Consider the following 14947-nt stretch of genomic DNA (forward strand, 5'->3'; position numbering starts at 1 on the left):
GGTCAGGGCTAAGTGGCCTCCACTCCCACTGATCTTTTTTTAAATTCTTGTTTTTTTGTTCTGTTCTGGTTGAATGTTTATTCCTACCTTCTGCTCCAAATCATTAATTTGAGTTCTGGTTTCCTTCCCTTTACTGTTGGTTCTCTGTATATTTTCCTTTATTTCACTTTGCATAGCCTTCATTTCTTCATTTTGCTAGCAAACTCAATAATTTCTGTGAGCATCCTGATTACCAGTGTTTTGAGCTCTTCATCTGATAAGCTGTCTATCTCCTCATTGCTTACTTCTTTTTCCAGAGTTTTGATCTGTTCTTTCATTAGGGCCATATTTCTTTTCTTGGTCCACCTGTTATGTTGTAAGGGTGAAAGCGTTAAATATTCACCAGGGTGGGGCAATCTTTGATGCATTTTGGGACTGTGTGAGGGAGGTGTCAGAGAGGGAATAATGCTGCTTGCTGAGCTCTCAGTCTGGCTTTCAGTCATTTCCCCTACTACTCACAAGAAAATTGGGCCTTTCTGATGCTGATTACCAGGTGGGCAGGTCTGTTTACATTCTAGGATCCTGTGGCTCTCTCCAGTGAACTCTCCTGTGAGGCTAGGAGTTTCTCCCATTGTTGCAACCCACACAGGTTTTTACTGCCGAGATTTTGAAGGTGTTCTTTTCCTGTCCTGGAACCCTGGGTTGTGTGGTCTGTCTCACTCCCCAGTTGTTCCTCCCAGTTTTTCTGTATGCAAATGTGGGACTGCCCCATCCTCCAGCTGCCACCTTGTTGCTTGTCCTCTCTGCCTCAGCTGCCCATTTCTGTCCCTCTTACCAGTCTGAATGAATGTTTCTTCTTATACTCCTTGCTTGTCAGACTTCCATAGGGTTCAATTTTCTGACAGTTCTGGCTGCTTTTTGTTGTCATTCTTTTGATTGTGCAAGGAGGCAAAGTGTAACTACCTATGCCTGCATCTTGGATGGAAGTTCCCTGATTCCTTCTCAACTTAGTCTCTGCAGCTTCTCTTGCTTCATCCCTCCTCAAGTCTGCACCAAGTCCATGGCCCAATAATATCAGCTACTAGAAGTGCTAAGTCACTCGCTTATATTTGCACCAGATGCTTCTACTTCTGGGAAGGCCTTTATGTCCACCCCTATCTTGCCCCATTGTGGCTGCCTGTAATTATTACTTCCTCTGTAAAGCCTTCCCTGATGCCCAAATCCTACTCCATGCACAGTAGGTCACCGTATTCTGGTGCTGACAAACACTTTATACCAGTTATTTTCAAGTATTTTTTCTCTGCATTAAAAAGAGAGGTTCATTTGTCCATTTATTTTACTAGACCACGGACTCCTTGAAGACTGGATGTGTCTTATCAGTCTTGGAAAACCCTCCCTGACACTGTAGTTGCTCAATAAATGTGTTGTGGAGCATTGTTTCTCAAGTGTAATTGATAAGCATCTTCTGGCAATAATAAAGAAAATGGTCCTTTTAAATTATACATTTTAAAGCTGTGGTACATGCCACAAGCAGCCTCTAACTCCTGTAAGTCCTAAAAAGCTGTTTTGTCCATCTGTCACTTCACTCTTGAGCCTGACAGTTTCTCAAGAACTGAGACATAGATATGCATCAAATGAGAATGCATGCAGATAAGAGTAACACCTACAATTGTAGGGTTGTGTATCAAATAATCCAGGCTATAGTCTTCATATTTGAGGGTGTATATTCATGCCCTTTTGGGGATAGAAGGAAACCCCATGCCCCAATATGGCAAGAATGTACCACCCAGAGCCCTGAATCCATATAACTGGGCAGACCTCTGGGTGTTTCAGCATTTCAGTTTCTGTAGGCCTTGATCACTGGGAAAACATACAGAGTATGTGGCCTTTGTAACCCCAACACATAAGTCTTCACGGAAAGTTGCCATTCTCAGGCATCAGGCATGTCAATGAGCTCAGTCCCCAGAGTGACTCTGGGACAGAAATATCCCAATTTAAAAATATTCTACCAGTGGCTTATAAAATGTGCACAAGTTCAATTACTCCCAGCCCCCATGTGCTGTGGCAGCTGGCTTGTATGTTTTTACTTGTTCTTCTGACTTGTGATTATTCAGACGGACTGCATTTGCCTACTCTGTCTCCTCTGTGAGAGGCAGGGAGCCCCTTAGACTAGAAGTCAGCAACCTGTGGTCAAGTAAGTGATGGGCCTGGGGGGATGGGAGACATTTATACTCCAAGGATGAGGATCAAAAGAGTGCTGATCTTCCTGAGTAGGCTGGTGTTGGTTTGGGCAGCAGTGGGCAGTGCTGGGTATTATCTGGGTGGCAGTGTTGTCAACAAAGGAGATCATTGTGTTTGTGGTTTTTCCACTGGCCATAGAAACTAGGCCTAGTGCCATCTTGATTCCATTTACTATAGATGGACAGTCCTGCCTTGGTTGTGTCCTCAGAGATGGAGTGGAGGGAATCTAATAAAGAATAGTGTTAGAGGAGAGTTGGCAAAGACTACAAATGATTTACACAATAGAAACCACAGGGTCAAAAACAGAAGGACTGTCTCTGAATTCTCTTTGGCTGGCCTAGCTAGTGGGCCAGGACTGGAGGTGGGAATTCCTTACCTAAGGTTTTGGAGATATGTCAGCCAAAGACATGAAAATAGATGAGATGAAATGTAGCCCAGTCTCCATTCCTCAGTCACCCCATGACCTCAACAACCCGTAAGAGTCTAACTGACCTCAAATGGTCCTGTGCCTCCCTGTGACTGTAGCTACCTCAAGTGCCCATGGAGGCTTTGAAAGCCTGCCTAGATTGCTTCAGTTAGAAAATGATTCCCTGCTTCATGTTCCTTCTCTTACTCTTGGTGTGGTCCTTAAATGGAGCTTTCTGACTTTGGATTTCAGCTTTTAATGTTGGTGCTATAGACATCCCACTTTGTGTTAGTTTGATTTCCTCCTTACCTTCAAATGGTTTGTCACTATTTGTAAAGTCTTTCACATTTCTAATCTCATTTAATTAACACAACCCTGAGAGGTAGGTAGAATTACTAATCCCATTTTGTGAATGAGAAAAATGAGGCTCAGAGAAGTGAAGAAACTTGTGCAAGGTTCCTCAGCTAGTGAGCAGTAGAGTCAGAACCTACACCCAGACATCTGACTCTATTTCTGTTTGACATGTCAGTTATATCTGTAAATCACTAATAGCTTGATTGTATATGTTTGTTAATATTTAGTAAAAAGCATGTATGTTTAACTATCTATAAATTATAAAATGTATGATGGTGTTAATATATCAAGTACATTATACAATATATAAACACATTTAAAAGGCTGAAAAAATAAAATAAGTGATTTATTTTAAAAACATCGGTCAGAATTTGTTGGTAGGAGGTGGGTACATGAGTATTCTATTATTCTGACTAATTTTGCATATGTTTGAGATTCTCTGTAATAAAACATTAAAAAAAACAAACAAAAAATAAGAAAGGGCCCAATAAACAGTTATGAAAGCTTTGGCGAAGAGTCTCAGACTGAGGCAGGGCCAGTAGGGAGAAGGTTCAGGAGTTGTCCCTGCAGTCCCTGGGCTTCTATGTGGTAACTCTCATTGAGACAATGGCATGACAAGATCAGGGGCTTGATTAATTCTGTTTCTGTGATTTCAGCAATGTCACTATAATTTATCTGAGCTCCTCCCTTTGTGAGAGGCTCTGTAAGGTGGCGGTCAAGAGGCTGGACTCTGGAGTTGGACTGCTGGCTTCATAATCAGGACTCTGTCACTCACTAATTCTAAAGTCCTAGGAAATTATTTAACTTCTGGGTTTCTTAGTTTCCTGATCTGTAAAGAGGGGATAATAACAGTGACTATTTCATTGGGCCATTGTGAGGATTGGACAGTGTTTGAAACATAGTAAGGGCTGCATGTACTTGGTATTGTTATAACTATTATTCCCTCTACTCTTAATTTTTATTTTTTCTTCCCTCTACCCTTATATTTTTAGACATAAAGGGATCTGAATTATCAAAGACCCTGTTTCCCCTATTTCCGCCTCTGACTCAATCTCTAAAAATGTCTGAGTTAAAAATGGTGCCAGACCTTTCTGGCCAAGTGTAAGTTGGAAAAAGGAAACAGCTTTGCCATTTGCTGCACATAATAGGATACAAAATCTGATGGAAAAAGGTAGGATGATGATTCAGGGAAGAGATCTTAGTATAGGTCCAGCCACACTAGACACGTCCACTTCATTGGGCCGCAGTTTCATCATCTCTAAAGGGAGTGATTTTGAGCGGGTGGTCTCAGAGTTTCCTTTCAGAATTGGCATTTTTGACTGTGTTCTGATGTACTTTGAGCTTTGATTAGTGGTAAGATTTTGAATTTTCAACACTCTTCTAGGTTTAAAATATAACAATGAGATCTCCTGATCTTAGCTTCTAACATGTGCCATGTACCATGTGCCTTGTGACATATGCTAGAAAATCACAAATTATGTATTAAAATTTAAAAATGTGTCATATTCTTTATTACATGTACATGATGATTAATGGGTTGATAATGTAGAAATTCATACCAGAATGTCAGATAAAAATATACGGGTCTTATAAGCTCATCTCTATTTATGCAATTTTATATAGATACATCTTTATCTATCTTTATAATATATAGATCTTTATCTACTTATAGATATTTTCTAATACATATACCTAGTTATATATAGGTTGATAAATCTGAGATATATATCACCTATTCACTTAGTTCCTGGATCCTTGTGTCATGATTACACAGAGCGCTGTTAAAAAATGTTCATAATTTTGTAAAAATATTAAGAAAAATGCCCTGGCTGGTGTGGCTCAAGTGGATTGAGTGCTGACCTGTGAATCAAGGGGTCACTGGTTCGATTTCCAGTCAGGACACATACCTGGGTTGCAGACCAGGCCCCCAGTGGGGGTGCGCAAGAGGCCACCACACATTGATGTTTCTCCCATTCTTTCTCCCTCCTTTCCCCTCTTTAAAAAACAAATAAATAAATATTTTTAAAATGTTCATATTTTTTTAAATTCACAAATTTTATGAAGTCACATATTTGTTTATATATTTATACAGACAGATATTAATGTGTATAGTTTATATAAACATAGTCACTGAATGTTAATGGTGATTATTTTAGAGTGATAGCATTTCAGGTGATTTTTAATTTTCATCCTATGGTTTATGTATGTGAATTTTTTTACATTGAATATTATTTATATAATCAGAAGAAAAAACCCTTTTGTGGTGAAGAGTATTTAAAAGTCACTAATTCAGAAAGTTGTATAAAGATAAAAATTTTAAAGGGAAAACTTAACAAACTAGTGTGATAACTAAACTTTATAAGAATTCTAAATCTTCTAGTATATTTAGTGTATTTAGATTTATTACCTCTGACACATGTTTTTAAATGCAGTGTTTAAGATGTTTTTGTTCCATGATTGAGTTTGAGGGCTCCTTGGGTGTCTCAGGGGAGTGACTACAAATAGGAAAGGCAAGAAAATGTTCAGCATTGGATCAGTTGAGACTTTTGAGGACAATTAAGTACTTCAACACTCGGGTAACACATTTCTTTATGTAGACTATTAATTTTCTTTAGTTTTACAAAACTATTCATCATCACATATTTATTGGGTATTTAAAACATTAGTGCTGGGGAACACTTAGACTGGCCCCTCGTCTCAGCCTGACCCACCCAACACACAGTCCTCAGTTCTCATATGAAAGAGCCCCTTCCCAACTGCAGTCCTGCCCCTGTGTTGGACCAGGCATCTAGGCAGCATTTCCCACAGCCAGGCTACAAGAGGAGTGGTGAGTGCTAAACAGTACTGGAGGAAGCTGGAGCAATGCTCTGAGCTGATAGTTTCACAGACAGCATTCCAGGAAGGTGAGAGACCTGGGTACACTTCCTCCACAGTGATGCTTGTTTCCTTTGCTCTGGATGAGGCCCTTATTGGCAACGAAGAGTCTCACTGAGCAAAGCGTCTCAGTTGCCACTGCTGCAAGGGTGGGCAGGGGGAGATGAGGCTAACATCATAAGAGGTGGTTCCTCCAGGATTGCTTATGATCTCATTTTTCCCTGTGGCCTCACATGAGGACCCTCTAGTAAAACTGAGTAATAGAAAGTCATTTTCTTTAAGTTACATAATGTGTAAGCAACTCATAAAATTCAAACCCAGGTCTATTTTTCCATTGAAATCATTCTCTTGACCTTGTTATATACAGCCACACACTATGCTCAAAATTGTAAACAATATAGGCATGAACTCTCTCTTCATGGAGCTCATAATCTAATAGGAAGGAAGAACAAAGGTGAGTTGATTATGTGTGTGAAATATGAGTGAAAGAGGGGAATGAAAAGTTTACTGCACTGAAAGCAAAGAGAGCTAATCAAATTAGCCAGATGGTTTACATGTGTTTGTGAAACACACTCTAGAATATTTTGTGAATATAAGCCTAGTCTAAAACCATAATCTTGCTTACCAATACCTTGTCTGAATTTTTGCTGGTATGGGGCAGCCTATACTTGGATGATTCAAGGCTCAACATTAGTTGGGGTTGGTAGATAGGCACAAGGTGAGGCAGAAATGCATGTAAACTCAATGTGGGTATTTCTTCCCTTCTGTAAATCCTTTACTTCTTCTTGCCCAACAATCTTGGAATTCCTTCTGGCAAGGAGAGTGAGAGAAACTCTCCAAAACATTTTTTTAGCAAATATTTGAGGATCCTAAATGTGAACAGTGATCTACAGGGCCTTTATTTGAGAGGAAATAGAGTCCTTTCAGAATAGCAGCACAAGCACAGGACTTCATTAGTTTCATCCCCGAGGCCTTTTTCCTTCCCGAGTCTCTGTGGAAGTGCGCAGGCCAAAGACCGTAGAAAGGGCTAATCTTTGAGTGTTGGCCTCCTGAAATAAAAATTTAATTACAAAAAAGAGCATTATCACTTATATTTTTGTCTGTCTACATGAAAATAAAACATTAAATTTTTATTCTAAATACTCTGACAAATAAAAGATTCTTTCCATCCCCCTGAACTAATCTGTTCCTGCAAAGATAGCTGAAGGTAGTAGTGTCACATAGTCCAACTGATGGAGCTTCTTCAAGGCAGGAAAATAGATTGGAGCTTTATAAAGTGTTTATTAAGGGAATGGTGAATGTCAAAAGTTTCATATGAAGCTTATAACTGCCAAGTCAACTATTTTGAGGAAATTGCAACCAAGCTCTGTGTTGTGTGACCAATAACCTCTCACCATTTGATTCATTTCAACACTCAATTACTTAGCCTCCACTACATAATGCAGTGGGAGAAAGAAGCTTTAACTTGGAGTCTGAAAGTCTGGGATCTAAACCTGTTTGTTAGCTGCATGACCTTAAGTAAATTCTTTGAGTACCCTGTTCTTTAATGCTTTCATCTGTCAAATAGAGATCATACTTACCTGACAATGCCATTTAAAAGATCAACACAATATTTTAGGGGACCAATAAATGACATCTCCATTCTCTGTACAACTTAAATAAAAATGGGAGAGAGACACAGGAGCCAAGTAAAAGGAGGTCAATATACTATCATCTTTAGTATTCAAACTGATGAGACCCAGTTTGAATGCTTAGCTTAGGATGTACAGAAACAGTGGGTTTTTCTTCAGGGTCACCAGCAATTTCAGGCACAGCTGTGCCACTGTCAAATTGTGACCATGGAGGAGCAGGTTAAATACTAAGCTTCCTGCCCACAGGCAGCTCCCCTGGAGAAAGGGTGAGAAATGCCTGGGTTACTCACAACCACAGAGCTACATCTGTGGGTCATCGGAACTGTTGCTTTCAGGGGCCTCTTTCTGAGTAAAAAAAATATTTAAAATTACATATGCATTGACATAAAGATGAATATATTCATATTATATTTTAAAATATCACCCTGACTGGCATGGCCCAGTGGGTTGAGCATTAGTTCACAAAGCAAAAGGTTGTCAGTTTGATATCTGGTCAGGGCATATGCCTGTGTTGCAGGCCAATCCCTGGTTGGGGCACATGCAACATATCAATGTTTCTCTTTCACACTGATATCTCTCTTCCCTCTTTCTATCTCCCTGCCCCTCTCTCTAAAAATAAATTTAAAAATCTTTAAAAATATTTTCTTTGACCTAACCTAAATGTTTCTTTTGTTATTCAGAAAATTAAAAGTAGTTTTTGTGGCCCCTAAAAAGCACTTTGGACCCTCACCACTATGCCAAATGGATAAGGTGGCCCTGCATGCCCAGCCCTTTTTACCAAATTTCCCAACCAGATAATCCCCTTCTCCTTTCTTGGGGAGTATTAAGTGAGGTTAAGTGGAGAAACTAGGTATTGCTCTAGAAGCAGACATGAATTCAGGGGATAGGGTGATCCCCAGACCCTCATGTAAAATGTGTAATGTACCTTAGATTGTGAATAATACCAAGGTGATAAGACATTCTCTTTGCCGCCAAGAGCTAAATAGAACATTAGGCAGAGGAAAATAAATGCAAAATTGGAGAACAAGTCACATGGTGAGGAATTTTTAGAAATAATTTCATGAGGTAGTGATATTTGAGCTTGGCCTTGAAGAATAAAAGATGTTTGCAGGACAAGAAAACCTGGGGTCAAGTGGAGAGATCATTTCAGACTATCAGACTTGCTAAAGATATGGATTCACACATAGGGACGTACTGGGAATTGAATTAAAAAAACATTAATCTACCTTATTCTTCTGGCTACAGAGTACTTTCTGTTTGAAGTAGTATTGTTTTATAACAATAGGTAGAGGGGAGGAAAGTTATCACTTATTCAGTAGTCACTATTTTTCATGTGCTTTATAGACATCACCTCACTTAACCTTTACCCCAGTGGCTCGAGTGAGGTAGGTCTCACTGTTCCCACTTTTTCTGACAAGGAGGTTGAGACCCTGAAAGAATAAATCACTCACCTACTGCCCCAGAACCTAGTTGACATCTTCAGAAACAAAACCCAGAGCTCTTGACTGCTAGTCCAGGTCTCTGTTCCCTGCCTCCTTGGAGACTTCAAAGGGGTTTTCTAAAGGGTCTAAAAAAAGGAGTTCTTACAGCTGTATTTTAGGTAAAATGTCGTCTCGGAGCTCCATTTCTGGCATTCCACTATCCATTCTCTCATACTCCTCTCTTCATTCTGATCATCTTTCTTTTCGGGGCCCTTCCATGCCTGCTTTCATCTATTGACAGGCTGCCTTCCTTGGCCTCCCATACAAGACCCAGATCTCTGCTCTTCTTAGGTCTCTGCTTATGATTCCCTACGGGGATTTGTTCTAGGCATCCAATCATGGATGCACCTGTGTGCTTGTCCCAAGATCATGTTGGGCTTTTAGAAGCTAACATTTAGTGGTCAAGTAGTTAATATTTAGTAAGCATCTGCTCTGTGACTGGCACTGGGATTAATGTGTTTTCACATGTCATTTTATTCTCTCAACATTCCTCTGACATAGGCATTATTAAATTTTACAGATTAGGAAGCTGGGACTCAAAGAGATCATGTAACTTTTCCAAGGTGACATGTATTTAATTCCAGCAGCCTGACTCCAAACTCACATCCTTAACAATGATGGGTTCCAACCTCTTGTAATACTTAGAGCTTTACATCAAATATTTTTTTAATTTATTTTTTTTATTGATTATGCCATTACAGTTGTTCTATTCTCCCTTTCATTCCCCTCCACCCTACCCCCCTGTCCCCACCATTACCCCCCCTTTAGTTTATGACCATGTGTCTCAAGTTCTTTAGATTCTATATTTCCCATACTATTCTTGCCCCCCCATCAATTTTCTACTGTCTATGCTATTTATTTTCTGTACCTTCTCCCCCCTTCTCCTCCTCCCACTCCCCTATTGCTTACCCTCCTTGAGATCTTCATTTCTATGTTTCTGCTCCTGATCTAGCTGTCCTTTTAGTTTGCTTTTGTTTTAGGTGTGGTTGTTAATAACTGTGAGTTTGTTGTCCTTTCACTGTTCATGTTTTTTTAACTTCTTTTTCTTAGATAAGTCCCTTTAACATTTCGTATAATAAGAGCTTGGTGATGATGAACTCCTTGAATTTGATCTTATCTGAGAAGCACTTTATCTGTCCTTCTTTTCAGTATTGGTGAGAAATTGTCCTCTCTGCTTTTCTCCAATTAATTTCAGTTTTTCAAAGTTGTTCAGTATTTGTAATATTTTCTATATTGTCTTTCAAATTATCTTGTATAGGCATGGCTCTTATTCTCTCAGAATTTTGTCATTTGACTTTTTCCTGTTCAAAAATTATTAATTCTATCCTATTTGTATTTCATCCAGTCCTTCTGTTATAGGTATACAACAACTTGTTATATATCTGTTTTTTAATTGCCCTTTTGCTTTTTGCTTTCTTTCATCTTCTCTTTTCAATGACCAGAGGATAAGGATGGAAATTTGATTGTGGAATTCTCAAGCAGGAAGATACTTCAGGAGTCCTCTCTTTTTCCTGTAGCAGGACAAAGCCATAAGGGAACATCTGTGGATTTTATCTCTTAGCACCTGTTCCCCTTCTTCATCAACACCAAAATTCTGCTTTGTAAGACTTCTCCTTTCTTTGTTGGTATTAGAGGAAATATAGTCATGGTGGGACCACATTATCTCAGCTTGAATCCCAGCTCTGCCACTAGCCCATCTATGCAAAGTTGGATTGGTAACGCAAGCTCTTTGTGCCTTGTTTACTTAATTATAATAGTACATACCACATAGGGTTGCTGTGAGAAGAAAATATGTATATAGTGCTTAGAATAATGCCTAGTGGAAAGTAAATACACCATAAATATTAGGAATGTTTATCATTAATCTTTCCCAAGTTAAGATGGGCATTTAAATCTCCAGCAGCATGGAAAAAAGACAGAAATTCATTGGAGCTGATTTATTTGGATAACTGTACCCCAAAGGAATGGTTAGTTATTTCCTGATCCCTGGATCTTAGGGCAGTCCTTGTTCTGGTCCTTCTTGAATCTGGATCTTCAAAAGTTTCTTTTATTCTGCACCCACTCCCAATATTCTTTCAATGAATTTTCCCTTCTCCTTTTCATTTTCTTCTTCATCTTTCTTTTCCTACTTTCTCACCTCCTTCTCATCCTCTTCTAACTTAAAGTAATAAGTGTTGGTTTCTGATACTTCCTGTCAAGGAACATTTACTAAGTCAGCATCCCTTGAACATGGCTCCTTAGTTTTGGCTTAAATAGTTCCATAGAACAATTCTCTCTCATTTTTAAAAAATTGGTAAACTATGAAAGTACTTCCTCATATTAGGCAGAAAACCTTTATAAGAAAAATGTTTGGGTTTGGAGCCTGGCTCTGTCGTTTAGTTGTTGAGTGGTTTGGACAAGTTTTTTAACCTCTGTGCTTTGGCTTCCTCATCTGCAAAATAGAGGATAACAATAGTTGCCAGTTTATGGTATTGTTGTCAAGATTCAATGTCATAACACTGTGAAGCACTTAGATTTCAGATAAAAGGAGTTAGTGTTAGCCTTCTTCCTCTCCCCTCTGACCCATCAGCCCAAGCCCCTCCATGTGGTCTATACTGAACAAACAGGGAAGATCCAAGCCTCAGTCTTCAACTTGCCTGCTTCATTACTTTATCAAAAGTAAAATACCAAAAAAAAAGTAAAATACAAGCAAACATCTTCTAAGTTTTTTTGTTAAAAATTTCCCACTTTCATACATAGTTTTAATTATGCAAGATGAATAATTCCTAGAGATCTACAGTACAATTTAGGAATAGTTAACAACACTGAATTGTAATCTGAATTTATTAAGAGGATATATCTTACATGTTCATATAATTTTAAAAAGTGAGAGAGAGAGAAAACTCTTAGAGGTGATGGTTAATTGCATGGTATTATTAATGGTGATGCTTTCACAGATGTATACTTACCTTCAAACTCATCAAGAAGTATACATTAAATGTGTACAACTTTTTTTGCATGCCAGTTATACCTCAATAATTAAAAAAAGAGAATGTTAAAAAAAATTACCCATTTTCCCCATCCCATGGAGCATCTGTGTCAACAGCTTCTGGAGTCCAGAGCCTTTGAGCACTACTGCAATACCTGGGCCTGAGGGTAAAGACTGAGGTGAGAAGGAAGATGGTGCATGAAGATGCACAGGCATAACAGCAATGAGAATGAGCTTTCTGTCTCACCGGCTCATCCCACCCAAGCTTGAGCAGAAGCTAACCAGACACATCTTCCACACTTTGCCTGCTTTTCCCTGGGATCATGGGCAAGGGTCTGCACTAAGCTGTTTCTCTTTGTTGAAATGCCACTGACAAGAAGAGCTTCCCCCAAAGCATAGAAAGCAAGGGTTTGATTGATAAAACCATTGGCTGCTTGGCACTTTGCACTTGGGACATATTAGTTTATTACAATATTGTGATGGATTGTCAGAGACAGAGCAGTCCTTTTACAAAAGGAATTCCCTTTTTTACAATGAGCACATTAAAGCTTGGAAAGTGTAAGGGACTTGCCTAAGTTACAGAGCCACCAAGTGACAGAGCTTGCATTTGAACTGAGTTTAGAGTTCTTTGGGACATGCCTTGTACTGATGGATTATTCTTGTGATTACATCACTTTGCCCTTCAGGCCACAGGACCTCTAGAAGCCTCTTTCTCAATGGTCAGCAAAAACATCAAGAAACAGGTAGACAAGATAAGAGAAAGGTTGCAGGGACTGGATGAAAAAGGTGAAGGGATTAGGAAGTATGAATTGATAGTTACAAAATAGTCATGGGAATATAAAGCACAGCATAAGCACAAACCACAAGCAGTGTTGGCAGCTGGGTGAGTGACAGCAGAGGTTTTCCTGGTTTCTGACCCCAGTGGTGGGTGGTGAAATCCTCCATGCAGTAAATCCTCAACAGCCACTGCTTCAGTTAGAAAGGAGGGAAATAAACCCAATGCCACAGCCCACACCAGCCGCTCCTCTGCCTGCACAGTCAAGGCGGACAGCAGCGAGAGTTCCAGGGTATCTCTCAACTGCTGTAGGGACCTGGTCCAGGGCCTGAGTGGTGCTCCTGATATCCCTCACCCACCGCCAAAGATCACAGGCAGACAAGGGAATAGTCAGACAGATCACAATCTTTCAGCTAATTTATTTTACTGATAATAGACTGAATGTAACAGAGAAACTAATGTCTAATAACAAGAAAATTCTCAATGTCCAGACCAGGTTCACAGATGCCAAACACATTAACTGAAGAGTGGTGGTGTTAAGCAGTAGCTGCCACTATGTTAAGATCCCACGTGGTGCTCTGCCAGAGGGGAACAAAGATGATTTTGCAGTTCTTCCGGAGTTTGCTGAGGAGCAGCTGCATGTTGACCATGCCTTCATTTGCTTCCTCAAGAACCATGGTGACAGAGCCACTCTGCTTGTACCTTCAGCTTTATGGCCTTTGAGATTGTGAGACTGGGGCATCCCTTTGTCTCCAAGAAACCCGACGGTTGATTCATGGCATATACGTCTTATGATGATGAGTAGCAGCTGTGCCACCTGCTCTCTTCACTTTTGCCATTGCTAACAGATCATCACAGAACATAGCCCCTTTTAGTGTCTCTCTTTGTGTGAGTGGTGTGACCAACTGCTGCGCTGGGTGCAAATGCCAGGCCTGTTCCCTTCTTCTGGGTTTGTTCACATGTTGTAATTGTACAAATAAATGCTCACTCCAAATTAGTGGTATACTTCTTGAAGTTTAATATTGTGTTTGTGATACTGAAGTATTTGCTTTAATTCTAAATAAAAATTTATATTTATCACTGGGTTAAGGTGATACAGATTATCGTTGTACTTTGAGCAGGAATTCCTTATTTGAAGTTTTGGAAACATTATTAGGTCTTAACTTGGAAAGATAGGTATCCACCCTTCTATTGCTTTCAAAAATCTTAATAAAGGTGATTACATCTAAAAAACAAAGTACAGCATGAAGAATATAATCAATAATATTCAATTAATTATCTATGGTGCCAGATGTGTACTAGACTTATCAGGGTGGTCATTTGCTAAGTAATATAAAAATATCTTATCATTATATTGTACACCTGAAACTAATACAATATTGTATGTCAATTGTAATTGAAAAGAAGCAGGTGGGCTGAGAGCTCTTAGACTTACAGACTTATTATTTATAAGTAGGGGAACTTTCGGGTGTAGAGACACAACTTGTAACTTGGAAGCTTCAGTATGTTTGGTGAGACTACGAGTGTGTCCTGGAGAGAATAATAGACCAGCGAATTGGATGGAAGTGTCATGGGGACAGTCAAGTTTTATTGTCTACTTATCCTCCCACTTGTAAAGTCCAAGGGGCCTTCTCACTGAGAGGCTTATTCTTAGAGATCTTCCCAGAGATTTTAAGGAAAATAAGTTGTGTGCTTGGTCTCTATTTTGATTTTCTTGGGTTCAGGGCTTCCAGAGTGAATAAAGAGTCCAAGATTCTATGGAATTCCGCTGGGATGGCCTGCAAGCTCTTGTCTTTAAATTACTATGCATCCTTTACTTTCCATTCCTGAACTGACAGTAGGACTGAAGTTGCCCAACCCTGACCTCTGCCTGTAATTGCTGGGGGGTTCTAAAAGCAAGGAGCAGGTGACCAAAGCAGAAGTGATTTATATTGAGTGTGATGCAAGATAAGGCAACTTAGAAATCATCCTGTGGATCCTTGAAAATTGGAAGGACAGTCCTGACTCATTCCCTTCCTCAGCTCCCTGCTGCCTGCAGAACAAATTAATGCGGTTTGCAAAACTCTTCTTTTTCTTTGCAATCACTTTAATCTTATGACTTACTTTTCTCTTCCCTCTACTATTCACCCCTACCCAGCCATCCACACTATACCCTTGATCCTACCCCACTTTGGATTTGTCCGTGTGTCCTCTATACATATTCCTAAAAGCACTTCCCCCTTTCCCACCCATTATCCC

At 39.6% G+C, this 14947-nt stretch overlaps 1 protein-coding gene and 1 pseudogene across 1 annotated transcript in view; both read left to right on the forward strand.

The window, feature by feature from the left end:
- Positions 1–2128: 2128 nt before the first annotated feature.
- The window catches only part of GJA5 (gap junction protein alpha 5), a 73286-nt gene continuing 60467 nt past the window's right edge, over positions 2129–14947 (forward strand). Inside the window, exon 1 of the mRNA XM_037145410.2 lies at positions 2129–2173. The gene's annotated coding sequence lies outside the window, so the exon portion shown is untranslated. The remainder of the gene's footprint in view (positions 2174–14947) is intronic.
- LOC119049405 (ornithine decarboxylase antizyme 1-like) lies at positions 12651–13514 on the forward strand (annotated as a pseudogene).

Source organism: Artibeus jamaicensis, unplaced genomic scaffold (assembly GCF_021234435.1).
Source record: "Artibeus jamaicensis isolate MK-2021 breed Jamaican fruit bat unplaced genomic scaffold, CSHL_Jam_final contig_447, whole genome shotgun sequence".
Lineage (NCBI taxonomy): Eukaryota > Metazoa > Chordata > Mammalia > Chiroptera > Phyllostomidae > Artibeus > Artibeus jamaicensis.